This window comes from Phyllobates terribilis, unplaced genomic scaffold (assembly GCF_046119375.1).
Source record: "Phyllobates terribilis strain yellow unplaced genomic scaffold, ASM4611937v1 Scaffold_801__1_contigs__length_655404, whole genome shotgun sequence".
Classification (NCBI taxonomy): domain Eukaryota; kingdom Metazoa; phylum Chordata; class Amphibia; order Anura; family Dendrobatidae; genus Phyllobates; species Phyllobates terribilis.
This window is the reverse complement of record NW_027363561.1, coordinates 204,244-231,393: the sequence shown is the minus strand read 5'-3', so window position 1 is coordinate 231,393 and position 27,150 is coordinate 204,244. Positions and strand designations below refer to the sequence as shown.

At 45.8% G+C, this 27,150-nt stretch overlaps 13 non-coding genes across 13 annotated transcripts; all 13 read left to right on the top strand.

The window, feature by feature from the left end:
• The first annotated feature begins 5,906 nt into the window (after positions 1–5,906).
• Positions 5,907–6,097, top strand: LOC141240179 (U2 spliceosomal RNA). The gene has a single exon (XR_012305467.1). It is a non-coding gene; the product is annotated as a U2 spliceosomal RNA (small nuclear RNA).
• Positions 6,098–12,224: 6,127 nt separating this feature from the next.
• LOC141240235 (U2 spliceosomal RNA) lies at positions 12,225–12,415 on the top strand. Its single transcript, XR_012305517.1, has one exon. It is a non-coding gene; the product is annotated as a U2 spliceosomal RNA (small nuclear RNA).
• A 1,109-nt stretch (positions 12,416–13,524) lies between these two features.
• On the top strand, positions 13,525–13,715 carry LOC141240183 (U2 spliceosomal RNA). Its single transcript, XR_012305471.1, has one exon. It is a non-coding gene; the product is annotated as a U2 spliceosomal RNA (small nuclear RNA).
• A 1,109-nt stretch (positions 13,716–14,824) lies between these two features.
• Positions 14,825–15,015, top strand: LOC141240139 (U2 spliceosomal RNA). Its single transcript, XR_012305427.1, has one exon. It is a non-coding gene; the product is annotated as a U2 spliceosomal RNA (small nuclear RNA).
• Positions 15,016–16,124: 1,109 nt separating this feature from the next.
• On the top strand, positions 16,125–16,315 carry LOC141240170 (U2 spliceosomal RNA). The gene has a single exon (XR_012305458.1). It is a non-coding gene; the product is annotated as a U2 spliceosomal RNA (small nuclear RNA).
• Positions 16,316–17,424: 1,109 nt separating this feature from the next.
• Positions 17,425–17,615, top strand: LOC141240178 (U2 spliceosomal RNA). The gene has a single exon (XR_012305466.1). It is a non-coding gene; the product is annotated as a U2 spliceosomal RNA (small nuclear RNA).
• Positions 17,616–18,724: 1,109 nt separating this feature from the next.
• On the top strand, positions 18,725–18,915 carry LOC141240138 (U2 spliceosomal RNA). The gene has a single exon (XR_012305426.1). It is a non-coding gene; the product is annotated as a U2 spliceosomal RNA (small nuclear RNA).
• A 1,109-nt stretch (positions 18,916–20,024) lies between these two features.
• LOC141240137 (U2 spliceosomal RNA) lies at positions 20,025–20,215 on the top strand. The gene has a single exon (XR_012305425.1). It is a non-coding gene; the product is annotated as a U2 spliceosomal RNA (small nuclear RNA).
• Positions 20,216–21,324: 1,109 nt separating this feature from the next.
• Positions 21,325–21,515, top strand: LOC141240136 (U2 spliceosomal RNA). The gene has a single exon (XR_012305424.1). It is a non-coding gene; the product is annotated as a U2 spliceosomal RNA (small nuclear RNA).
• Positions 21,516–22,624: 1,109 nt separating this feature from the next.
• On the top strand, positions 22,625–22,815 carry LOC141240190 (U2 spliceosomal RNA). Its single transcript, XR_012305478.1, has one exon. It is a non-coding gene; the product is annotated as a U2 spliceosomal RNA (small nuclear RNA).
• A 1,109-nt stretch (positions 22,816–23,924) lies between these two features.
• On the top strand, positions 23,925–24,115 carry LOC141240289 (U2 spliceosomal RNA). Its single transcript, XR_012305557.1, has one exon. It is a non-coding gene; the product is annotated as a U2 spliceosomal RNA (small nuclear RNA).
• Positions 24,116–25,224: 1,109 nt separating this feature from the next.
• On the top strand, positions 25,225–25,415 carry LOC141240189 (U2 spliceosomal RNA). Its single transcript, XR_012305477.1, has one exon. It is a non-coding gene; the product is annotated as a U2 spliceosomal RNA (small nuclear RNA).
• A 1,109-nt stretch (positions 25,416–26,524) lies between these two features.
• LOC141240188 (U2 spliceosomal RNA) lies at positions 26,525–26,715 on the top strand. The gene has a single exon (XR_012305476.1). It is a non-coding gene; the product is annotated as a U2 spliceosomal RNA (small nuclear RNA).
• The last annotated feature ends 435 nt before the right edge of the window (positions 26,716–27,150 follow it).

The following is a 27,150-nucleotide window of genomic DNA, read 5'->3' as shown; positions in this document are numbered from 1 at the left end:
CCTGCCTGCAGTAGATGGAATGTGGCAATGGAACGCTGGCTGCGCGTGTCATAATAGGCTCTGAGCCTTTATATACCTGCTGTCACGCTGTCACTGTATACTGGAGGTAGGGGGCCTAAGCTGACCCTAAGCTGGGGCCCTGACTAATCCCTCAACCTGGAGGTACTGTTAAAGGTACAGAGGTCCAGGCCGCCAGCGTAACCCCTACCTCCTGAAGATCCCTGCACCTCAGTAATCTAGTCCTGAGAAGGACCCCGATCACAACCAAAGGGAACAAGAAATAATATGCCCAAACACAGTATTTAGACGAACGAGACAGTACAAGGGAAAAACCAAAACCACCTTGCATACAAACAACTTCTCAACTACAACAGAGGGAAAACCAACGGGAAAGGAGATAAATGATAAAGCGAGGAAAGGGAAAAAACACTTCCAAATACACTTATCTCAGCAACTCCAAACACCACGATCCGCTCTGTCAGTCTGAATGAAATGCTTTCACCGACACCTCCCAAACAGACCAGCAGGTATATGAAGGAGTCTCACTACAGAAGTATTGATTGCAGCTGGGCGAGGCTGGACCTCATCTAGCCCAGAGAGAGAGAGAGAATTAACTCCCTCACTGCCGAGAAACACAAAGCACCAACAAGTCAGCTGCGAGAAGTCAGGCTGTGTACTCGTGACGATCTTCGTGGCAACACACCCGTGACAGTACCCCCCCTTCTACGAGGGGCCTCCGGACCCTCAGGGCCAGGTTTATCCGGGTGAGTCGTGTGGAAGGCCCGAACTAACCGGTCTGCGTTAATATCCGACGCAGGAACCCACATCCTCTCCTCAGGACCATACCCCTTCCAATGAACCAGGTACTGAAGGGACCGGCGATTAAAGCGTGAATCAATGACCCTCGATACCTGGAACTCCAAGTTACCATTGACAACCACTGGAGGGGGAGGTAAAAGTGACGGTACCACCGGCGCCACATACCTCTTAAGCAATGATCTGTGAAACACGTTGTGAATTTTAAACGTAGGGGGGAGGTCAAGATGGAATGCCACCGGATTAATAATAGAACTGATTCTGTACGGCCCGATGAACCTGGGACCCAGTTTCCAGGAGGGAACCTTAAGTTTTATATTCCTGGTAGACAACCATACCCGATCGTTCACACTTAGGTCCGGACCAGACACTCTCCTCCTATCAGCCATACGTTTGTATCGGTTCCCCATAGTATTCAGATTCTTCAGCACCCCTCTCCATACTGAAGCGAGTGATGAGGAAAATCGTTCCTCCTCAGGAACCCCCGAAGAGCCCCCCCCACTGAAAGTACAAAACTGGGGGTGAAAACCATATGCCCCAAAAAACGGGGACTTACCAGTGGACTCGCTCCGCCTATTATTAAGAGCAAACTCTGCCAGAGGTAAGAAAGAAGCCCAGTCCTCCTGGTTCTCTGACACAAAACACCGGAGATATGTCTCCAAGCTCTGGTTCATACGTTCCGTCTGACCATTGGTCTGAGGATGAAAAGCCGATGAGAATGACAACTGCATCCCCCGCCGTGCACAAAACGCCTTCCAGAACTTAGACACAAACTGAGACCCCCGATCAGACACCACCTCGGAGGGTACCCCGTGAAGCCTCACAATCTCCCCAATGAACACCTGCGCAAGAGTTTTAGCATTAGGGAGAGCCGGAAGAGCGATAAAATGTGCCATCTTGCTGAACCTGTCCACTACAACGAGTATGACCGTTTTACCCGAAGACGGAGGGAGGTCCGTAATAAAGTCCATAGACAGATGAGTCCAAGGACGCGCCAGGATCTTCAAAGGTAAGAGGGCCCCAGACGGACGGGTATGTGAGGTCTTAGAGCGCACACAAACCCCACAGGACGCGACAAAAGTTACCACCTCCTTATGTAAATTAGGCCACCAAAACCGACGCGAGAGGAGATCCACAGTTGCTTTACTCCCCGGGTGTCCTGCAAAAACTGAGTTATGGTGTGCCTCGATCACCTTTTGTCGCAACTGATCTGGAACAAACAATCTCCCTGGAGGTCCAACAGGGGCGTCCCCCTGAGCCTCCAATACCTCCTCCTCCAGCTCAGAGCATACTGCCGAAACCACCACCCCCTCCTGAAGGATAGGAATCGGGTCGTCCGTATTCCCGGCCCCCGGGAAACTACGAGATAAGGCATCCGCCTTTACATTTTTTGACCCAGGACGATATGTAACGACAAAATTAAACCTGGTAAAAAACAATGACCACCTAGCTTGTCTGGGATTCAGACGTTTCGCGGACTCCAGATATAGCAGGTTCTTGTGATCGGTGATGACGGTGACCGGATGAACTGCCCCCTCCAGAAAATGGCGCCACTCCTGAAAAGCTAACTTAATGGCCAAGAGTTCCCTATTGCCGACATCGTAATTCCTCTCCGCGGACGACAATTTTTTAGAGAAAAAGGCGCACGGATGCCACTTACCAGGGGACGAACCCTGTGACAATACTGCTCCCACCCCTACCTCGGAAGCGTCTACCTCTACAATGAATGTCTGAGACGCATCAGGTTGAATGAGTATGGGCGCCGAGGCAAAACATTTTTTCAAAGAGGAGAATGCTTGACAAGCCTTGTCAGACCACCTAGAAAAATCCGTCCCCTTTTTAGTCATGTCAGTGAGAGGCTTAACCATGGACGAGAAATTACGAATGAACTTTCGGTAATAATTAGCAAACCCCAGGAAACGTTGTAGTGCCTTAAGATTCTCTCTCCGATCCCACTCAAGAACTGCCCGCACTTTCCCAGGGTCCATACGAAAACCGGACGCTGAAACCAGAAAACCTAAAAACTGGAGTTCCTGTACGGCGAACACACACTTTTCCCACTTGGCATACAGCTTATTATCCCGCAAGATCTGTAACACCTGCCTAACGTGCTCCTGATGAGACACCAGATCCGGCGAGTAAATTAGGATATCATCCAGATATATGACAACAAACTGTCCCACCAAGCGGCGAAAAATGTCATTAACAAAGTGTTGGAACACCGCCGGGGCATTAGTCAGACCGAATGGCATGACAAGGTTCTCATAATGCCCCTCCGGAGTGTTAAACGCCGTCTTCCACTCATCCCCCTCCTTCATCCTAATCAGATTGTACGCCCCCCTGAGATCCAACTTAGAGAACCATTTGGCGCCCACGATCTGATTAAAGAGATCGGGAATAAGTGGGAGCGGATACGGATCTCGGACCGTAATCCGATTAAGTTCACGGAAATCCAGGCAAGGGCGTAGGCCTCCATCTTTCTTTTTAACAAAGAAGAACCCCGCAGCCACTGGTGAAGATGAAGGTCTAATATGCCCCTTAGCCAGACTTTCTGAGATATAATCCTTCATGGCCTGCCTCTCAGGACCAGAAAGGTTATACAACCTAGCTTTAGGTAACTTGGCCTCAGGGAGCAATTTTACAGAACAGTCATACACGCGATGAGGAGGTAGTTCCTGACACCCTTTCTCCGAGAATACATCCTCAAAGTCCGCCAGAAATGGAGGTAAGACCCAAGGAGTAACCGCACCAATGACCGTGTTCATGCAGTTTTTATTACAGAATTTACTCCATTGGCTTATCTCCCTGGTTTGCCAATTAATAACCGGGTTATGCTTAGCTAACCAAGGAAGGCCCAACACAATAGGAGTGGGAAGACCCTCCAACACGTAGCAAGACAACAGTTCTTTATGTATTGCCCCCACTTGAAGTTTTACGTCATGCACAACTTGCAAAAAACTTCCCTGCCCGAGAGGCCTGGCATCGATCGAGAATATGGGGATGGGTTTAGCCAACTCACTCAACCGCATACCTTGAACCCGGGCAAACCGAGCATCAACCAGATTAGCCCCGGCCCCACTATCCAGAAGAACAGATATCCTCTCAGTTCTCGTACCCACCACCACCTCCGCCGGTACGAGAAACTGAGACGAACCTAGGGACGAAATACCTACTCCCAGATTGCCGTCCACCACACAACCTGGGATCAACAGTTTTCCGACGACTCTTCACTCTGCAAGGGACGGGATGGACACCCCCCAATAAAATGTCCCTTTCTCCCGCAGAAGAAACACCTTCCTGCCTTATGGCGCACCACCGGTCCCCTCCCCCGAAATGATGTCCCTCCTAATTGCATAGGCTCCTCTGGACTGACCAGGGGAACCACCATATGAGGGGACCTTGTAGGAGGTGGAGTCATCACAGGGGGTAGAGTTATCCCGCACCTCTCCCGAAGCCGTCTGTCCACGCGAATAGCAAGGGCCATAGCGGCTTCCAGAGACACGGGAGAGTCATACTGTGCCAACACATCCTGTAATTTGTCGGATAAACCATGACAAAACTGGCTCCTAAGAGCCGGGTCATTCCACTGGGTGTCCGTGGCCCACCTACGGAACTCCGAACAGAATTCCTCCGCCGGACGATCTCCCTGCTGGATCCTACGTAACTTAGACTCAGCAAGGGAGAACCGATCTGGGTCATCATATACGAGTCCCAGGGCAGCGAAAAACCTATCCACTGACTGGAGAGCCGGGGAACCCGGGGGAAGAGAGAACGCCCAAGATTGTGGGTCCCCTTGTAGGAGCGAGATGACAATTCCCACCCTTTGTTCTTCACTCCCCGATGACCGAGGCCGCAGCCGAAAGTACAATTTACATGCCTCCCGGAAAACAAAAAACTTGTCCCGCCCCCCAGTGAACCTATCAGGGAGAGCTACTTTAGGTTCTGGTCCGGCTTGCTCCTGAGGATGCCAAACCTTGGACCTAACGTCCGCCAGCTCCATGGACAAACTCTGCAATTGCCGAGCTAGACCGGCTACTGGATCCATAGTAGCTGGAGAAAAACTAAGTGGGTCGGTGAAAATGTCACGCTGTCACTGTATACTGGAGGTAGGGGGCCTAAGCTGACCCTAAGCTGGGGCCCTGACTAATCCCTCAACCTGGAGGTACTGTTAAAGGTACAGAGGTCCAGGCCGCCAGCGTAACCCCTACCTCCTGAAGATCCCTGCACCTCAGTAATCTAGTCCTGAGAAGGACCCCGATCACAACCAAAGGGAACAAGAAATAATATGCCCAAACACAGTATTTAGACGAACGAGACAGTACAGGGGAAAAACCAAAACCACCTTGCATACAAACAACTTCTCAACTACAACAGAGGGAAAACCAACGGGAAAGGAGATAAATGATAAAGCGAGGAAAGGGAAAAAACACTTCCAAATACACTTATCTCAGCAACTCCAAACACCACGATCCGCTCTGTCAGTCTGAATGAAATGCTTTCACCGACACCTCCCAAACAGACCAGCAGGTATATGAAGGAGTCTCACTACAGAAGTATTGATTGCAGCTGGGCGAGGCTGGACCTCATCTAGCCCAGAGAGAGAGAGAGAATTAACTCCCTCACTGCCGAGAAACACAAAGCACCAACAAGTCAGCTGCGAGAAGTCAGGCTGTGTACTCGTGACGATCTTCGTGGCAACACACCCGTGACACCTGCGCACAGCAGCAGCCACCTTCAGTCTGCTGCTGGACAGCCAGCAGCAGCAGGAGAGGTAAGTAATCAGCAGCCCTCCTGCTAAGGGTAGACAGCTGCTCGTTCCACCCCACCCCCCGCCTTAATTGGTTCTCCTCCCTTCCAACGGTGTTGAGGCGGGTGGGAACAGCAGGGGGTGAGGGTGCTGTGTTTAAAGAGGTGGAGTTATGCAGATCTAAAACGCGTGGATTGCAGCAGCAGCAAGCCGAAAAGTGCAGGCATGTAAGGGATCTAGAGGTTGACAACATGTCTTCTTAACGGGAGTCCAGGAGCTCATCTCCACAAATGGACTCTTCAGGATCCTTGGGTGGCTCCGTAGTTCGAAACCAATTCTGGTTATCGCTTCTCGGCCTTTTGGCTAAGATCAAGTGTAGTATCTGTTCTTATCAGTTTAATATCTGATACGTCCCCTATCTGGGGACCATATATTAAATGGATTTTTAGAACAGGGAGATGGAAAAAGAGCTTGCTCTGTCCACTCCACGCATTGACCTGGTATTGCAGTATGTCCAGGACCGGTGCACCCCTTCTTTAATGCAGTTTCTAAAATCAGAAAGTATTGAATTCAATGTTTTTTGTTCATTTTGCTTGTTTGTCGGATTTTGGGATGGACTCTTTGGCTTTGCTTTTCTTCTCCTCATTGGATTTTTCATGTTCAAAGTTGCAGAAGCCAGATGACAAGCTCATTTTGGTTCAACTTCAGCAACTGTGCATTGCATTGCCATGTAATGTAGCGCAATGCTATCTTTCTAGCTCTCCCTCTTTACTTCCTTTTGGATAAACAGACATATTAGGCAAGCATTTTGGAGCTTTCACCTAAATAACTACAGGTGGTGAGATAAGCTGCACAATATAATTGACCTTTCAGTATATTGTTGCACACACACCATCTATTTAGCAAATGCCCTTGTTATCAACAGCAGCCTTTTAAACTCACCTGAGCTAACAGGTATGTGCGCTGGTTACTCTGCTGCGCTTAAAAATTCTTTTTTGGTTTGCTACAATGCCTTTTCTGAAACGTTGTCTCCCTCTGCTGGAACACAGACTTCTTTCAATTAATGCCTGCAGACTATAAAAGAGAACCCAACCCAAAAAGTTTGGTTGATTAGTCTGTGGCATTCTGTTAAACTGTTGCTTATGGCGGTCTCTGTGAGCTTCTCAGCGACATTCAGCCAGCCAGGTATCCTGCCTGCAGTAGATGGAATGTGGCAATGGAACGCTGGCTGCGCGTGTCATAATAGGCTCTGAGCCTTTATATACCTGCGCACAGCAGCAGCCACCTTCAGTCTGCTGCTGGACAGCCAGCAGCAGCAGGAGAGGTAAGTAATCAGCAGCCCTCCTGCTAAGGGTAGACAGCTGCTCGTTCCACCCCACCCCCCGCCTTAATTGGTTCTCCTCCCTTCCAACGGTGTTGAGGCGGGTGGGAACAGCAGGGGGTGAGGGTGCTGTGTTTAAAGAGGTGGAGTTATGCAGATCTAAAACGCGTGGATTGCAGCAGCAGCAAGCCGAAAAGTGCAGGCATGTAAGGGATCTAGAGGTTGACAACATGTCTTCTTAACGGGAGTCCAGGAGCTCATCTCCACAAATGGACTCTTCAGGATCCTTGGGTGGCTCCGTAGTTCGAAACCAATTCTGGTTATCGCTTCTCGGCCTTTTGGCTCAGACCTAGTGTTTGGACAAGAGGTTCCTTGTGTACTAGCCCTCGGCCTTCCAGCATCGCCACTTCGGTGGCTTAAGCTGGATGCTGCTATAGGGGGAGAGTGAGGAGGAAACGAGAAGGCGATTCCTGAAGCGACCATGGGTGTCAAGCTTCGCTTTGCTGGGACCGGGGATCCCCGGGTCAAGAATGCTTTCCGTATCGAGGTCTCTGAGGAGAAGAAGGACCATTTCTCGTTGTCATACCTGGTCAACGCCATTTTCTATGAAATCCTGAAGATCCAGAAGTCGGAGATCATCTGTTTGCAGGAGTTCAGAAGGGAGCATAGGTACGTCTTGGTGCTTTCTTCTATGGCGGCTTGCCAAAACCTTTTCAAAACTCTTCAAGTCCTTTCAGAGCACCCTCAGCTGGATGGACTTATCTTCACTGTACTCTACTCTAAGGGGGATATCCCGGTGGTAGTATTCATGCACAACCCCTTTATCTCCCGGGATGATATCACTGCATTCCTGAGAAGACACTGTATTTTTGTGCAATTCTCCCATAAAATCTTAAATGGAGAAGGGCTGTGGACTGGGAAGTATAAATACTTTGTGAGGTTTGGGATAGACCCTCATGGTCCTGGAGGTATTCACTATCCTCCCCTGAACTTTACAATTGGAAGAGACTCTGGATATCTGTTTTTTCCCGAGGCGCCATTGTTCTGCAGGAGATGCAACATGTTCGGGCATATCCAGGATTTCTGCAAACAATTGCCAAACTGTAGAAAGTGCAACAAGTACGGTCATCTGGCGAAGGATTGTTCCAACCCGGTGGTATGTGATGCCTGCGGGGAGGAAGGACATGTGATTCGGGATTGTAAGGCTAAAGTCAAGCCTAGGTCCTTCTCCGAAGTGACCAAAGGTAAGCCTACTGTCCCTGCTGTTACCCCACAGGTGACTACTGCAGAGATCAATGAGGAGACGGAGCCCCCTGAGGTTGAAGATCTGGTGGGTGAGGCCCAGACCCTGTTGGACCCTCCAGCCCCTGCTGGGCCAAGTATGGAGATCTCCGAGTTGGATGTGGACCTCCCTCATCAGTCCGAAATATGTGGTGAGGGTGACATGGATGTGTCTCTTGCTCGAACCCCTGCATTGTCCTGTGGTGCTACAGACGAAGAGGTGGCCAGGGATGGTGGCCAAGGAGACTTTACTTCTGGGAGGTCTTTTGATGATGATGATACTCCTGAACTGGCCAATAAAAAACCCAGACGAGAGTACTCACCTGCCAGCGGAGGGTGCGACAGTCCTGCAAGTGACCGCATTTACCCGCAGGATGTCTTCTCCCCTGATGCTCCTTACCTTGGCATCCCTGAGAGCATCAACACCTTTGGGGTGCTTTCCCAGTCTGATGATAATGGATGAGTATGGCGTGATCAACATTGAGTCATGTATTTCTTTTCTTTAATTAATGTCTTGCCAATCTGGTTGGGATGTAGTGTCCCTAAATGTAAGGCAGATCAGATCTAAAATCAGAAGAACAACTGTTCTGGACTACCTGAAACATTTAGGTGCTGATGTTTTTTGCCTTCAGGAGTGTGGGATTCAGGATGCTCCTTGTGACAAAGACTGGCCTTACGGACAGCATATCTGGTCAGGGTCTAATCATAATAAAAATGATGGGGTGGGGATATTAGTTGGGAATAAAGAAATCTCTATTGATAGTTATATTGTGGTGGAGGTAGGCCGATGTTTAATTGCATTTTTGAGTTATAGAGGGTGGCGGGTCAGAATTATTAATTTATATTGCCCTACAGGGAAGGAAGAGCGGCTTGCTCTTCTTGAAAAATTAAGTTTTTTTCTTCCAGGGAAATCTCCCACTATTTTTGTTGGGGACGTTAATTGTGTCACAGAAGGAAAGTGTGACATAACAGGAAAGAAATTGTCCCATTTAATTTGTGATTTTTCCTTTTTAGATGCAGCAGTTGTTGTTCTTGGCATGCCACCACCGCCGACATACCATGCTGACCGTGGTGAGATTCATTCCAGAATTGATTTAATGTTATTTTCTAAAAATATGGTATGTTTGGATTTTTCTCAACAAAAGGTACCTTTTTCGGACCATGAATGTTTGAGAGGCGTGTTTTGTGCGAATGGTGACCAAGTGTATGGCGGTGGGGTATGGAAGTTGAATGCAAGGCTGTTAGAGGATGATGAGGTGATGAATGAGTTTAATGTAAAGTATGAAAGATGGAGAATGCGTAAGAAGGATTTTGTGTGTGTTCTTGACTGGTGGGACTGGGTGAAAGTGCAATTTAAAACTTTCTTCAAAAAGTGGGGCTATAGAAAAGCTGCCAGATATAGGAATAGGTTTAATGACCTTAATAGACGGATTGACTGGTTGAGAAAGTGTGTTGCAAGTGGTTTGGAGATGTCTGATCAACTTACTGAGGCTAAGAATGAATTGAAGCGTGTGTTGGATGAGAAAGGAAAGGAAATTATATATCGTACTAAAATTGAGCACCTGGAGAAAAATGAGAAGTGTACGAGGTTCTTTTTTAAAAAAATGAATGGTAGGAAGACTGATATGAATGAAGTTGTGAATGAAAGTGGAACCAACTGTATGGGTGAGGATGTGCTGAAAGAAGTGAATAGGTTTTATAGCAAGTTGTATGATGAGAAATGGATTGACTCTGGGCTTGTGTCATATGTTCTGAATGGTGTGGAGAAAAAACTTGATTCTGAGGAGCGTGATCTGTTGTGTGAGGATGTAGTTCTGGATGAAGTGAAGAATGTGGTGTGGAGTGCTAAAAAGAGTAAGACTCCTGGGAAAGATGGTATACCTGTAGAGTTGTATGTGAAAGCATGGGAAGTTTTGGGAACAGATTTGACTGAGGTATGTAAGTATATGTGGGTGAATGGTAGGTTGTGTGAATCAATGAAAGAAGGAGTGGTTGTGCTTGTGTATAAAAAGGCTGAGAGGAAACGTTTGGAAAACTGGAGACCAATAACACTGCTGAATTCGGATTATAAGGTCTACAGTAAGTTACTGGCAAATCGTATGCGTGAAGTGATTGGTAGTGTTGTGGAGGAGGACCAAGTATGTGCAGTGCCTGGAAGAAGTATGAGTGATAACTTGTTATTGTTGAGAGATATGATTGGGGATTGCAAGGATAGAAAGCAGAAATGTATGACTTTAGCTATTGATTTTGAGAAGGCGTTTGACAGGGTTTCGCATGTGTTTTTGTTTAAAGTACTGGAAAGAATGGGGTTTCCTAGAGAATTTGTGAATTGTGTAAAATCATTGTATGATTGTGTGTCAAGTGAGTTCTTGGTTAATGGGTGGCTGTGTGACAAAGTGAAGATTAGGTCAGGAGTAAGGCAGGGGTGTCCTATGTCCCCCGTCTTATTTGTATGTGTAATAGAACCATTGTTATGTTTGATTAGACGGGATAAAATGATGAGAGGTTTGTTGGTGCCTGGTAGTGGTGGTAAGCATGTGAAAGTGTTAGGTTATATGGATGATGTTGTGGTTGTGAGTGAAAGTATGGCTTCTTTGAGTAGAATTAAATTGCTTTTGGATTTTTTTGTTGGTGCGTCTGGTTTTAGGGTAAATTGGAATAAATGTAGTTTTAAATGTTTTGGAGATAGTAGTATTCGTATGGATGGTGTAAAGTGTGAAGTGGGTGCAATCAAGATTTTGGGCGTATTATTTAATGATGACTTAAAAGGGAATGAAAGTTGGGAAGAGTGTGGTATGCGGGTTGAACGTAAATTGAATTTTTGGCGAATGAGAGAATTGACTCTGCGTGGTAAGGTATTAATTATCAAAGCAGTGATTCTCCCTATCCTGCTTTATGTGGCGACTGTTTTTCCTTCTCCTTACAGGAAAATTAAGAGAATAGAGAAGTTGGTATTCACATTCCTGTGGTGTAGTAAGATGGAGAAGTTGAAGCGGGAGAGCCTTTTTAAGGCTTGTCAGCATGGTGGGCTGGCCTTTCCCAATATTGAAGTTTTTTTAGGTCTTAATTATATTAAGACTGTGGTTATTTTGCTGGGTAAAGGCAATAAAGGTGCTTTTATGGCTAATTATTCTGCTGGATGGATGTTGTATGGGTTATGCTGGAGGAAGAGAGATGCGAGTGTGCCTGTGGCCTTTAAGTGTCCTGTTTGGTATGAGGTGATTGAGAAATTTGTGAGAAAGCATGATTTGTTGAGTGTGGGAATGAATGATTTTAGAATGACCAAGAATGTGGTGAAAAGAATGAGTGCAAATGAGGTAGAGTGTAATATTGTTGGGCTGAGAGGGAATGAGGTTTCAGATGCATGGAAGAAGTTAGATACGTATGGGATGTCAAACAAACAGAAGGATGTGGTGTGGATGACTTTACATAATATTTTACCTGTGAGAGAAGTGCAGAAGAAAAGAGAGTTGATAATAACAGATGTGTGTCCGAGAGTGGGATGTGGTGGTTGTGAGACTGTGAGGCATGTTATGTGGGATTGTGAGTACGCGTACAGTGTGTGGAAGTGTGTAGGTGGATTGTGTAAGGGTTTAGCAGGCGTGAATTTTGTGGATTGGCGTGTGGCGATGTTTGGAATTGGTGCGTGTAGTCGGTCTAAAGATAGAATTTTATGGTTGATAATGGCTTGTGTGATGGAGAGTTTGTGGGATGCAAGGAACCTTGGACTTTTCAAGAGGAAATCTTTATCAGTGAATGAATGTGTTAGACTTATTCTTTCAAGACTATACCTGATATATAAGTTGGACAGCAGAGGCGGCGGTGGCACAGATGCCGAAGGGATTTGGAAATTTAAAAAGTGGCATTACCTTATCAAATACCAGTGATTTTTTTCTTTGTCATTCCTTGAAGTTTCTGCATTTGTGTTACGTAAAGGATGTTCCCTTGTGATTATATTTCGTCTTATACTACTGCTAAATAAATAGAACCATGATGATGAGAAGTTTTAAGTAGCAAATTTTGGAGAAATTCATACTGTTTGCTAAAAAACTAAACTGAATGGTTTAAAAAAAAAAAAAAAAAAAAAAAAAAAAAAATCTGTTCTTATCAGTTTAATATCTGATACGTCCCCTATCTGGGGACCATATATTAAATGGATTTTTAGAACAGGGAGATGGAAAAAGAGCTTGCTCTGTCCACTCCACGCATTGATCTGGTATTGCAGTATCTCCAGGACCGGTGCACCCCTTCTTTAATGCAGTTTCTAAAATCAGAAAGTATTGAATTCAATGTTTTTTGTTCATTTTGCTTGTTTGTCGGATTTTGGGATGGACTCTTTGGCTTTGCTTTTCTTCTCCTCATTGGATTTTTCATGTTCAAAGTTGCAGAAGCCAGATGACAAGCTCATTTTGGTTCAACTTCAGCAACTGTGCATTGCATTGCCATGTAATGTAACGCAATGCTATCTTTCTAGCTCTCCCTCTTTACTTCCTTTTGGATAAACAGACATATTAGGCAAGCATTTTGGAGCTTTCACCTAAATAACTACAGGTGGTGAGATAAGCTGCACAATATAATTGACCTTTCAGTATATTGTTGCACACACACCATCTATTTAGCAAATGCCCTTGTTATCAACAGCAGCCTTTTAAACTCACCTGAGCTAACAGGTATGTGCGCTGGTTACTCTGCTGCGCTTAAAATTTCTTTTTTGGTTTGCTACAATGCCTTTTCTGAAACGTTGTCTCCCTCTGCTGGAACACTGACTTCTTTCAATTAATGCCTGCAGACTATAAAAGAGAACCCAACCCAAAAAGTTTGGTTGATTAGTCTGTGGCATTCTGTTAAACTGTTGCTTATGGCGGTCTCTGTGAGCTTCTCAGCGACATTCAGCCAGCCAGGAATCCTGCCTGCAGTAGATGGAATGTGGCAATGGAACGCTGGCTGCGCGTGTCATAATAGGCTCTGAGCCTTTATATACCTGCGCACAGCAGCAGCCACCTTCAGTCTGCTGCTGGACAGCCAGCAGCAGCAGGAGAGGTAAGTAATCAGCAGCCCTCCTGCTAAGGGTAGACAGCTGCTCGTTCCACCCCACCCCCCGCCTTAATTGGTTCTCCTCCCTTCCAACGGTGTTGAGGCGGGTGGGAACAGCAGGGGGTGAGGGTGCTGTGTTTAAAGAGGTGGAGTTATGCAGATCTAAAACGCGTGGATTGCAGCAGCAGCAAGCCGAAAAGTGCAGGCATGTAAGGGATCTAGAGGTTGACAACATGTCTTCTTAACGGGAGTCCAGGAGCTCATCTCCACAAATGGACTCTTCAGGATCCTTGGGTGGCTCCGTAGTTCGAAACCAATTCTGGTTATCGCTTCTCGGCCTTTTGGCTAAGATCAAGTGTAGTATCTGTTCTTATCAGTTTAATATCTGATACATCCCCTATCTGGGGACCATATATTAAATGGATTTTTAGAACAGGGAGATGGAAAAAGAGCTTGCTCTGTCCACTCCACGCATTGACCTGGTATTGCAGTATCTCCAGGACCGGTGCACCCCTTCTTTAATGCAGTTTCTAAAATCAGAAAGTATTGAATTCAATGTTTTTTGTTCATTTTGCTTGTTTGTCGGATTTTGGGATGGACTCTTTGGCTTTGCTTTTCTTCTCCTCATTGGATTTTTCATGTTCAAAGTTGCAGAAGCTAGATGACAAGCTCATTTTGGTTCAACTTCAGCAACTGTGCATTGCATTGCCATGTAATGTAACGCAATGCTATCTTTCTAGCTCTCCCTCTTTACTTCCTTTTGGCTAAACAGACATATTAGGCAAGCATTTTGGAGCTTTCACCTAAATAACTACAGGTGGTGAGATAAGCTGCACAATATAATTGACCTTTCAGTATATTGTTGCACACACACCATCTATTTAGCAAATGCCCTTGTTATCAACAGCAGCCTTTTAAACTCACCTGAGCTAACAGGTATGTGCGCTGGTTACTCTGCTGCGCTTAAAATTTCTTTTTTGGTTTGCTACAATGCCTTTTCTGAAACGTTGTCTCCCTCTGCTGGAACACTGACTTCTTTCAATTAATGCCTGCAGACTATAAAATAGAACTCAACCCAAAAAGTTTGGTTGATTAGTCTGTGGCATTCTGTTAAACTGTTGCTTATGGCGGTCTCTGTGAGCTTCTCAGCGACATTCAGCCAGCCAGGTATCCTGCCTGCAGTAGATGGAATGTGGCAATGGAACGCTGGCTGCGCGTGTCATAATAGGCTCTGAGCCTTTATATACCTGCGCACAGCAGCAGCCACCTTCAGTCTGCTGCTGGACAGCCAGCAGCAGCAGGAGAGGTAAGTAATCAGCAGCCCTCCTGCTAAGGGTAGACAGCTGCTCGTTCCACCACACCCCCCGCCTTAATTGGTTCTCCTCCCTTCCAACGGTGTTGAGGCGGGTGGGAACAGCAGGGGGTGAGGGTGCTGTGTTTAAAGAGGTGGAGTTATGCAGATCTAAAACGCGTGGATTGCAGCAGCAGCAAGCCGAAAAGTGCAGGCATGTAAGGGATCTAGAGGTTGACAACATGTCTTCTTAACGGGAGTCCAGGAGCTCATCTCCACAAATGGACTCTTCAGGATCCTTGGGTGGCTCCGTAGTTCGAAACCAATTTTGGTTATCGCTTCTCGGCCTTTTGGCTAAGATCAAGTGTAGTATCTGTTCTTATCAGTTTAATATCTGATACGTCCCCTATCTGGGGACCATATATTAAATGGATTTTTAGAACAGGGAGATGGAAAAAGAGCTTGCTCTGTCCACTCCACGCATTGACCTGGTATTGCAGTATCTCCAGGACCGGTGCACCCCTTCTTTAATGCAGTTTCTAAAATCAGAAAGTATTGAATTCAATGTTTTTTGTTCATTTTGCTTGTTTGTCGGATTTTGGGATGGACTCTATGGCTTTGCTTTTCTTCTCCTCATTGGATCTTTCATGTTCAAAGTTGCAGAAGCCAGATGACAAGCTCATTTTGGTTCAACTTCAGCAACTGTGCATTGCATTGCCATGTAATGTAACGCAATGCTATCTTTCTAGCTCTCCCTCTTTACTTCCTTTTGGATAAACAGACATATTAGGCAAGCATTTTGGAGCTTTCACCTAAATAACTACAGGTGGTGAGATAAGCTGCACAATATAATTGACCTTTCAGTATATTGTTGCACACACACCATCTATTTAGCAAATGCCCTTGTTATCAACAGCAGCCTTTTAAACTCACCTGAGCTAACAGGTATGTGCGCTGGTTACTCTGCTGCGCTTAAAATTTCTTTTTTGGTTTGCTACAATGCCTTTTCTGAAACGTTGTCTCCCTCTGCTGGAACACTGACTTCTTTCAATTAATGCCTGCAGACTATAAAAGAGAACCCAACCCAAAAAGTTTGGTTGATTAGTCTGTGGCATTCTGTTAAACTGTTGCTTATGGCGGTCTCTGTGAGCTTCTCAGCGACATTCAGCCAGCCAGGTATCCTGCCTGCAGTAGATGGAATGTGGCAATGGAACGCTGGCTGCGCGTGTCATAATAGGCTCTGAGCCTTTATATACCTGCGCACAGCAGCAGCCACCTTCAGTCTGCTGCTGGACAGCCAGCAGCAGCAGGAGAGGTAAGTAATCAGCAGCCCTCCTGCTAAGGGTAGACAGCTGCTCGTTCCACCCCATCCCCCACCTTAATTGGTTCTCCTCCCTTCCAATGGTGTTGAGGCGGGTGGGAACAGCAGGGGGTGAGGGTGCTGTGTTTAAAGAGGTGGAGTTATGCAGATCTAAAACGCGTGGATTGCAGCAGCAGCAAGCCGAAAAGTGCAGGCATGTAAGGGATCTAGAGGTTGACAACATGTCTTCTTAACGGGAGTCCAGGAGCTCATCTCCACAAATGGACTCTTCAGGATCCTTGGGTGGCTCCGTAGTTCGAAACCAATTCTGGTTATCGCTTCTCGGCCTTTTGGCTCAGATCAAGTGTAGTATCTGTTCTTATCAGTTTAATATCTGATACGTCCCCTATCTGGGGACCATATATTAAATTGATTTTTAGAACAGGGAGATGGAAAAAGAGCTTGCTCTGTCCACTCCACGCATTGACCTGGTATTGCAGTATCTCCAGGACCGGTGCACCCCTTCTTTAATGCAGTTTCTAAAATCAGAAAGTATTGAATTCAATGTTTTTTGTTCATTTTGCTTGTTTGTCGGATTTTGGGATGGACTCTTTGGCTTTGCTTTTCTTCTCCTCATTGGATTTTTCATGTTCAAAGTTGCAGAAGCCAGATGACAAGCTCATTTTGGTTCAACTTCAGCAACTGTGCATTGCATTGCCATGTAATGTAACGCAATGCTATCTTTCTAGCTCCCCCTCTTTACTTCCTTTTGGATAAACAGACATATTAGGCAAGCATTTTGGAGCTTTCACCTAAATAACTACAGGTGGTGAGATAAGCTGCACAATATAATTGACCTTTCAGTATATTGTTGCACACACACCATCTATTTAGCAAATGCCCTTGTTATCAACAGCAGCCTTTTAAACTCACCTGAGCTAACAGGTATGTGCGCTGGTTACTCTGCTGCGCTTAAAATTTCTTTTTTGGTTTGCTACAATGCCTTTTCTGAAACGTTGTCTCCCTCTGCTGGAACACTGACTTCTTTCAATTAATGCCTGCAGACTATAAAAGAGAACCCAACCCAAAAAGTTTGGTTGATTAGTCTGTGGCATTCTGTTAAACTGTTGCTTATGGCGGTCTCTGTGAGCTTCTCAGCGACATTCAGCCAGCCAGGTATCCTGCCTGCAGTAGATGGAATGTGGCAATGGAACACTGGCTGCGCGTGTCATAATAGGCTCTGAGCCTTTATATACCTGCGCACAGCAGCAGCCACCTTCAGTCTGCTGCTGGACAGCCAGCAGCAGCAGGAGAGGTAAGTAATCAGCAGCCCTCCTGCTAAGGGTAGACAGCTGCTCGTTCCACCCCACCCCCCGCCTTAATTGGTTCTCCTCCCTTCCAACGGTGTTGAGGCGGGTGGGAACAGCAGGGGGTGAGGGTGCTGTGTTTAAAGAGGTGGAGTTATGCAGATCTAAAACGCGTGGATTGCAGCAGCAGCAAGCCGAAAAGTGCAGGCATGTAAGGGATCTAGAGGTTGACAACATGTCTTCTTAACGGGAGTCCAGGAGCTCATCTCCACAAATGGACTCTTCAGGATCCTTGGGTGGCTCCGTAGTTCGAAACCAATTCTGGTTATCGCTTCTCGGCCTTTTGGCTAAGATCAAGTGTAGTATCTGTTCTTATCAGTTTAATATCTGATACGTTCCCTATCTGGGGACCATATATTAAATGGATTTTTAGAACAGGGAGATGGAAAAAGAGCTTGCTCTGTCCACTCCACGCATTGACCTGGTATTGCAGTATCTCCAGGACCGGTGCACCCCTTCTTTAATGCAGTTTCTAAAATCAGAAAGTATTGAATTCAATGTTTTTTGTTCATTTTGCTTGTTTGTTGGATTTTGGGATGGACTCTTTGGCTTTGCTTTTCTTCTCCTCATTGGATTTTTCATGTTCAAAGTTGCAGAAGCCAGATGACAAGCTCATTTTGGTTCAACTTCAGCAACTGTGCATTGCATTGCCATGTAATGTAACGCAATGCTATCTTTCTAGCTCTCCCTCTTTACTTCCTTTTGGATAAACAGACATATTAGGCAAGCATTTTGGAGCTTTCACCTAAATAACTACAGGTGGTGATATAAGCTGCACAATATAATTGACCTTTCAGTATATTGTTGCACACACACCATCTATTTAGCAAATGCCCTTGTTATCAACAGCAGCCTTTTAAACTCACCTGAGCTAACAGGTATGTGCGCTGGTTACTCTGCTGCGCTTAAAATTTCTTTTTTGGTTTGCTACAATGCCTTTTCTGAAACGTTGTCTCCCTCTGCTGGAACACTGACTTCTTTCAATTAATGCCTGCAGACTATAAAAGAGAACCCAACCCAAAAAGTTTGGTTGATTAGTCTGTGGCATTCTGTTAAACTGTTGCTTATGGCGGTCTCTGTGAGCTTCTCAGCGACATTCAGCCAGCCAGGTATCCTGCCTGCAGTAGATGGAATGTGGCAATGGAACGCTGGCTGCGCGTGTCATAATAGGCTCTGAGCCTTTATATACCTGCGCACAGCAGCAGCCACCTTCAGTCTGCTGCTGGACAGCCAGCAGCAGCAGGAGAGGTAAGTAATCAGCAGCCCTCCTGCTAAGGGTAGACAGCTGCTCGTTCCACCCCACCCCCCACCTTAATTGGTTCTCCTCCATTCCTTCGGTGTTGAGGCGGGTGGGAACAGCAGGGGGTGAGGGTGCTGTGTTTAAAGAGGTGGAGTTATGCAGATCTAAAACGCGTGGATTGCAGCAGCAGCAAGCCGAAAAGTGCAGGCATGTAAGGGATCTAGAGGTTGACAACATGTCTTCTTAACGGGAGTCCAGGAGCTCATCTCCACAAATGGACTCTTCAGGATCCTTGGGTGGCTCCGTAGTTCGAAACCAATTCTGGTTATCGCTTCTCGGCCTTTTGGCTAAGATCAAGTGTAGTATCTGTTCTTATCAGTTTAATATCTGATACGTCCCCTATCTGGGGACCATATATTAAATGGATTTTTAGAACAGGGAGATGGAAAAAGAGCTTGCTCTGTCCACTCCACGCATTGACCTGGTATTGCAGTATCTCCAGGACCGGTGCACCCCTTCTTTAATGCAGTTTCTAAAATCAGAAAGTATTGAATTCAATGTTTTTTGTTCATTTTGCTTGTTTGTCGGATTTTGGGATGGACTCTTTGGCTTCGCTTTTCTTCTCCTCATTGGATTTTTCATGTTCAAAGTTGCAGAAGCCAGATGACAAGCTCATTTTGGTTCAACTTCAGCAACTGTGCATTGCATTGCCATGTAATGTAACGCAATGCTATCTTTCTAGCTCTCCCTCTTTACTTCCTTTTGGATAAACAGACATATTAGGCAAGCATTTTGGAGCTTTCACCTAAATAACTACAGGTGGTGAGATAAGCTGCACAATATAATTGACCTTTCAGTATATTGTTGCACACACACCAGCTATTTAGCAAATGCCCTTGTTATCAACAGCAGCCTTTTAAACTCACCTGAGCTAACAGGTATGTGCGCTGGTTACTCTGCTGCGCTTAAAATTTCTTTTTTGGTTTGCTACAATGCCTTTTCTGAAACGTTGTCTCCCTCTGCTGGAACACTGACTTCTTTCAATTAATGCCTGCAGACTATAAAAGAGAACCCAACCCAAAAAGTTTGGTTGATTAGTCTGTGGCATTCTGTTAAACTGTTGCTTATGGCGGTCTCTGTGAGCTTCTCAGCGACATTCAGCCAGCCAGGTATCCTGCCTGCAGTAGATGGAATGTGGCAATGGAACGCTGGCTGCGCGTGTCATAATAGGCTCTGAGCCTTTATATACCTGCGCACAGCAGCAGCCACCTTCAGTCTGCTGCTGGACAGCCAGCAGCAGCAGGAGAGGTAAGTAATCAGCAGCCCTCCTGCTAAGGGTAGACAGCTGCTCGTTCCACCCCACCCCCCGCCTTAATTGGTTCTCCTCCCTTCCAACGGTGTTGAGGCGGGTGGAAACAGCAGGGGGTGAGGGTGCTGTGTTTAAAGAGGTGGAGTTATGCAGATCTAAAACGCGTGGATTGCAGCAGCAGCAAGCCGAAAAGTGCAGGCATGTAAGGGATCTAGAGGTTGACAACATGTCTTCTTAACGGGAGTCCAGAAGCTCATCTCCACAAATGGACTCTTCAGGATCCTTGGGTGGCTCCGTAGTTCGAAACCAATTCTGGTTATCGCTTCTCGGCCTTTTGGCTAAGATCAAGTGTAGTATCTGTTCTTATCAGTTTAATATCTGATACGTCCCCTATCTGGGGACCATATATTAAATGGATTTTTAGAACAGGGAGATGGAAAAAGAGCTTGCTCTGTCCACTCCACGCATTGACCTGGTATTGCAGTATCTCCAGGACCGGTGCACCCCTTCTTTAATGCAGTTTCTAAAATCAGAAAGTATTGCATTCAATGTTTTTTGTTCATTTTGCTTGTTTGTCGGATTTTGGGATGGACTCTTTGGCTTTGCTTTTCTTCTCCTCATTGGATTTTTCATGTTCAAAGTTGCAGAAGCCAGATGACAAGCTCATTTTGGTTCAACTTCAGCAACTGTGCATTGCATTGCCATGTAATGTAACGCAATGCTATCTTTCTAGCTCTCCCTCTTTACTTCCTTTTGGATAAACAGACATATTAGGCAAGCATTTTGGAGCTTTCACCTAAATAACTACAGGTGGTGAGATAAGCTGCACAATATAATTGACCTTTCAGTATATTGTTGCACACACACCATCTATTTAGCAAATGCCCTTGTTATCAACAGCAGCCTTTTAAACTCACCTGAGCTAACAGGTATGTGCGCTGGTTACTCTGCTGCGCTTAAAATTTCTTTTTTGGTTTGCTACAATGCCTTTTCTGAAACGTTGTCTCCCTCTGCTGTAACACTGACTTCTTTCAATTAATGCCTGCAGACTATAAAAGAGAACCCAACCCAAAAAGTTTGGTTGATTAGTCTGTGGCATTCTGTTAAACTGTTGCTTATGGCGGTCTCTGTGAGCTTCTCAGCGACATTCAGCCAGCCAGGTATCCTGCCTGCAGTAGATGGAATGTGGCAATGGAACGCTGGCTGCGCGTGTCATAATAGGCTCTGAGCCTTTATATACCTGCGCACAGCAGCAGCCACCTTCAGTCTGCTGCTGGACAGCCAGCAGCAGCAGGAGAGGTAAGTAATCAGCAGCCCTCCTGCTAAGGGTAGACAGCTGCTCGTTCCACCCCACCCCCCGCCTTAATTGGTTCTCCTCCCTTCCAACGGTGTTGAGGCGGGTGGGAACAGCAGGGGGTGAGGGTGCTGTGTTTAAAGAGGTGGAGTTATGCAGATCTAAAACGCGTGGATTGCAGCAGCAGCAAGCCGAAAAGTGCAGGCATGTAAGGGATCTAGAGGTTGACAACATGTCTTCTTAACGGGAGTCCAGGAGCTCATCTCCACAAATGGACTCTTCAGGATCCTTGGGTGGCTCCGTAGTTCGAAACCAATTCTGGTTATCGCTTCTCGGCCTTTTGGCTAAGATCAAGTGTAGTATCTGTTCTTATCAGTTTAATATCTGATACGTCCCCTATCTGGGGACCATATATTAAATGGATTTTTAGAACAGGGAGATGGAAAAAGAGCTTGCTCTGTCCACTCCACGCATTGACCTGGTATTGCAGTATCTCCAGGACCGGTGCACCCCTTCTTTAATGCAGTTTCTAAAATCAGAAAGTATTGAATTCAATGTTTTTTGTTCATTTTGCTTGTTTGTCGGATTTTTGGATGGACTCTTTGGCTTTGCTTTTCTTCTCCTCATTGGATTTTTCATGTTCAAAGTTGCAGAAGCCAGATGACAAGCTCATTTTGGTTCAACTTCAGCAACTGTGCATTGCATTGCCATGTAATGTAACGCAATGCTATCTTTCTAGCTCTCCCTCTTTACTTCCTTTTGGATAAACAGACATATTAGGCAAGCATTTTGGAGCTTTCACCTAAATAACTACAGGTGGTGAGATAAGCTGCACAATATAATTGACCTTTCAGTATATTGTTGCACACACACCATCTATTTAGCAAATGCCCTTGTTATCAACAGCAGCCTTTTAAACTCACCTGAGCTAACAGGTATGTGCGCTGGTTACTCTGCTGCGCTTAAAATTTCTTTTTTGGTTTGCTACAATGCCTTTTCTGAAACGTTGTCTCCCTCTGCTGGAACACTGACTTCTTTCAATTAATGCCTGCAGACTATAAAAGAGAACCCAACCCAAAAAGTTTGGTTGATTAGTCTGTGGCATTCTGTTAAACTGTTGCTTATGGCGGTCTCTGTGAGCTTCTCAGCGACATTCAGCCAGCCAGGTATCCTGCCTGCAGTAGATGGAATGTGGCAATGGAACGCTGGCTGCGCGTGTCATAATAGGCTCTGAGCCTTTATATACCTGCGCACAGCAGCAGCCACCTTCAGTCTGCTGCTGGACAGCCAGCAGCAGCAGGAGAGGTAAGTAATCAGCAGCCCTCCTGCTAAGGGTAGACAGCTGCTCGTTCCACCCCACCCCCCGCCTTAATTGGTTCTCCTCCCTTCCAACGGTGTTGAGGCGGGTGGGAACAGCAGGGGGTGAGGGTGCTGTGTTTAAAGAGGTGGAGTTATGCAGATCTAAAACGCGTGGATTGCAGCAGCAGCAAGCCGAAAAGTGCAGGCATGTAAGGGATCTAGAGGTTGACAACATGTCTTCTTAACGGGAGTCCAGGAGCTCATCTCCACAAATGGACTCTTCAGGATCCTTGGGTGGCTCCGTAGTTCGAAACCAATTCTGGTTATCGCTTCTCGGCCTTTTGGCTAAGATCAAGTGTAGTATCTGTTCTTATCAGTTTAATATCTGATACGTCCCCTATCTGGGGACCATATATTAAATGGATTTTTAGAACAGGGAGATGGAAAAAGAGCTTGCTCTGTCCACTCCACGCATTGACCTGGTATTGCGGTATCTCCAGGACCGGTGCACCCCTTCTTTAATGCAGTTTCTAAAATCAGAAAGTATTGAATTCAATGTTTTTTGTTCATTTTGCTTGTTTGTCGGATTTTGGGATGGACTCTTTGGCTTTGCTTTTCTTCTCCTCATTGGATTTTTCATGTTCAAAGTTGCAGAAGCCAGATGACAAGCTCATTTTGGTTCAACTTCAGCAACTGTGCATTGCATTGCCATGTAATGTAACGCAATGCTATCTTTCTAGCTCTCCCTCTTTACTTCCTTTTGGATAAACAGACATATTAGGCAAGCATTTTGGAGCTTTCACCTAAATAACTACAGGTGGTGAGATAAGCTGCACAATATAATTGACCTTTCAGTATATTGTTGCACACACACCATCTATTTAGCAAATGCCCTTGTTATCAACAGCAGCCTTTTAAACTCACCTGAGCTAACAGGTATGTGCGCTGGTTACTCTGCTGCGCTTAAAATTTCTTTTTTGGTTTGCTACAATGCCTTTTCTGAAACGTTGTCTCCCTCTGCTGTAACACTGACTTCTTTCAATTAATGCCTGCAGACTATAAAAGAGAACCCAACCCAAAAAGTTTGGTTGATTAGTCTGTGGCATTCTGTTAAACTGTTGCTTATGGCGGTCTCTGTGAGCTTCTCAGCGACATTCAGCCAGCCAGGTATCCTGCCTGCAGTAGATGGAATGTGGCAATGGAACGCTGGCTGCGCGTGTCATAATAGGCTCTGAGCCTTTATATACCTGCGCACAGCAGCAGCCACCTTCAGTCTGCTGCTGGACAGCCAGCAGCAGCAGGAGAGGTAAGTAATCAGCAGCCCTCCTGCTAAGGGTAGACAGCTGCTCGTTCCACCCCACCCCCCGCCTTAATTGGTTCTCCTCCCTTCCAACGGTGTTGAGGCGGGTGGGAACAGCAGGGGGTGAGGGTGCTGTGTTTAAAGAGGTGGAGTTATGCAGATCTAAAACGCGTGGATTGCAGCAGCAGCAAGCCGAAAAGTGCAGGCATGTAAGGGATCTAGAGGTTGACAACATGTCTTCTTAACGGGAGTCCAGGAGCTCATCTCCACAAATGGACTCTTCAGGATCCTTGGGTGGCTCCGTAGTTCGAAACCAATTCTGGTTATCGCTTCTCGGCCTTTTGGCTAAGATCAAGTGTAGTATCTGTTCTTATCAGTTTAATATCTGATACGTCCCCTATCTGGGGACCATATATTAAATGGATTTTTAGAACAGGGAGATGGAAAAAGAGCTTGCTCTGTCCACTCCACGCATTGACCTGGTATTGCAGTATCTCCAGGACCGGTGCACCCCTTCTTTAATGCAGTTTCTAAAATCAGAAATTATTGAATTCAATGTTTTTTGTTCATTTTGCTTGTTTGTCGGATTTTGGGATGGACTCTTTGGCTTTGCTTTTCTTCTCCTCATTGGATTTTTCATGTTCAAAGTTGCAGAAGCCAGATGACAAGCTCATTTTGGTTCAACTTCAGCAACTGTGCATTGCATTGCCATGTAATGTAACGCAATGCTATCTTTCTAGCTCTCCCTCTTTACTTCCTTTTGGATAAACAGACATATTAGGCAAGCATTTTGGAGCTTTCACCTAAATAACTACAGGTGGTGAGATAAGCTGCACAATATAATTGACCTTTCAGTATATTGTTGCACACACACCATCTATTTAGCAAATGCCCTTGTTATCAACAGCAGCCTTTTAAACTCACCTGAGCTAACAGGTATGTGCGCTGGTTACTCTGCTGCGCTTAAAATTTCTTTTTTGGTTTGCTACAATGCCTTTTCTGAAACGTTGTCTCCCTCTGCTGGAACACTGACTTCTTTCAATTAATGCCTGCAGACTATAAAAGAGAACCCAACCCAAAAAGTTTGGTTGATTAGTCTGTGGCATTCTGTTAAACTGTTGCTTATGGCGGTCTCTGTGAGCTTCTCAGCGACATTCAGCCAGCCAGGTATCCTGCCTGCAGTAGATGGAATGTGGCAATGGAACGCTGGCTGCGCGTGTCATAATAGGCTCTGAGCCTTTATATACCTGCGCACAGCAGCAGCCACCTTCAGTCTGCTGCTGGACAGCCAGCAGCAGCAGGAGAGGTAAGTAATCAGCAGCCCTCCTGCTAAGGGTAGACAGCTGCTCGTTCCACCCCACCCCCCGCCTTAATTGGTTCTCCTCCCTTCCAACGGTGTTGAGGCGGGTGGGAACAGCAGGGGGTGAGGGTGCTGTGTTTAAAGAGGTGGAGTTATGCAGATCTAAAACGCGTGGATTGCAGCAGCAGCAAGCCGAAAAGTGCAGGCATGTAAGGGATCTAGAGGTTGACAACATGTCTTCTTAACGGGAGTCCAGGAGCTCATCTCCACAAATGGACTCTTCAGGATCCTTGGGTGGCTCCGTAGTTCGAAACCAATTCTGGTTATCGCTTCTCGGCCTTTTGGCTAAGATCAAGTGTAGTATCTGTTCTTATCAGTTTAATATCTGATACGTCCCCTATCTGGGGACCATATATTAAATGGATTTTTAGAACAGGGAGATGGAAAAAGAGCTTGCTCTGTCCACTCCACGCATTGACCTGGTATTGCGGTATCTCCAGGACCGGTGCACCCCTTCTTTAATGCAGTTTCTAAAATCAGAAAGTATTGAATTCAATGTTTTTTGTTCATTTTGCTTGTTTGTCGGATTTTGGGATGGACTCTTTGGCTTTGATTTTCTTCTCCTCATTGGATTTTTCATGTTCAAAGTTGCAGAAGCCAGATGACAAGCTCATTTTGGTTCAACTTCAGCAACTGTGCATTGCATTGCCATGTAATGTAACGCAATGCTATCTTTCTAGCTCTCCCTCTTTACTTCCTTTTGGATAAACAGACATATTAGGCAAGCATTTTGGAGCTTTCACCTAAATAACTACAGGTGGTGAGATAAGCTGCACAATATAATTGACCTTTCAGTATATTGTTGCACACACACCATCTATTTAGCAAATGCCCTTGTTATCAACAGCAGCCTTTTAAACTCACCTGAGCTAACAGGTATGTGCGCTGGTTACTCTGCTGCGCTTAAAATTTCGTTTTTGGTTTGCTACAATGCCTTTTCTGAAACGTTGTCTCCCTCTGCTGGAACACTGACTTCTTTCAATTAATGCCTGCAGACTATAAAAGAGAACCCAACCCAAAAAGTTTGGTTGATTAGTCTGTGGCATTCTGTTAAACTGTTGCTTATGGCGGTCTCTGTGAGCTTCTCAGCGACATTCAGCCAGCCAGGTATCCTGCCTGCAGTAGATGGAATGTGGCAATGGAACGCTGGCTGCGCGTGTCATAATAGGCTCTGAGCCTTTATATACCTGCGCACAGCAGCAGCCACCTTCAGTCTGCTGCTGGACAGCCAGCAGCAGCAGGAGAGGTAAGTAATCAGCAGCCCTCCTGCTAAGGGTAGACAGCTGCTCGTTCCACCCCACCCCCCGCCTTAATTGGTTCTCCTCCCTTCCAACGGTGTTGAGGCGGGTGGGAACAGCAGGGGGTGAGGGTGCTGTGTTTAAAGAGGTGGAGTTATGCAGATCTAAAACGCGTGGATTGCAGCAGCAGCAAGCCGAAAAGTGCAGGCATGTAAGGGATCTAGAGGTTGACAACATGTCTTCTTAACGGGAGTCCAGGAGCTCATCTCCACAAATGGACTCTTCAGGATCCTTGGGTGGCTCCGTAGTTCGAAACCAATTCTGGTTATCGCTTCTCGGCCTTTTGGCTAAGATCAAGTGTAGTATCTGTTCTTATCAGTTTAATATCTGATACGTCCCCTATCTGGGGACCATATATTAAATGGATTTTTAGAACAGGGAGATGGAAAAAGAGCTTGCTCTGTCCACTCCACGCATTGACCTGGTATTGCGGTATCTCCAGGACCGGTGCACCCCTTCTTTAATGCAGTTTCTAAAATCAGAAAGTATTGAATTCAATGTTTTTTGTTCATTTTGCTTGTTTGTCGGATTTTGGGATGGACTCTTTGGCTTTGATTTTCTTCTCCTCATTGGATTTTTCATGTTCAAAGTTGCAGAAGCCAGATGACAAGCTCATTTTGGTTCAACTTCAGCAACTGTGCATTGCATTGCCATGTAATGTAACGCAATGCTATCTTTCTAGCTCTCCCTCTTTACTTCCTTTTGGATAAACAGACATATTAGGCAAGCATTTTGGAGCTTTCACCTAAATAACTACAGGTGGTGAGATAAGCTGCACAATATAATTGACCTTTCAGTATATTGTTGCACACACACCATCTATTTAGCAAATGCCCTTGTTATCAACAGCAGCCTTTTAAACTCACCTGAGCTAACAGGTATGTGCGCTGGTT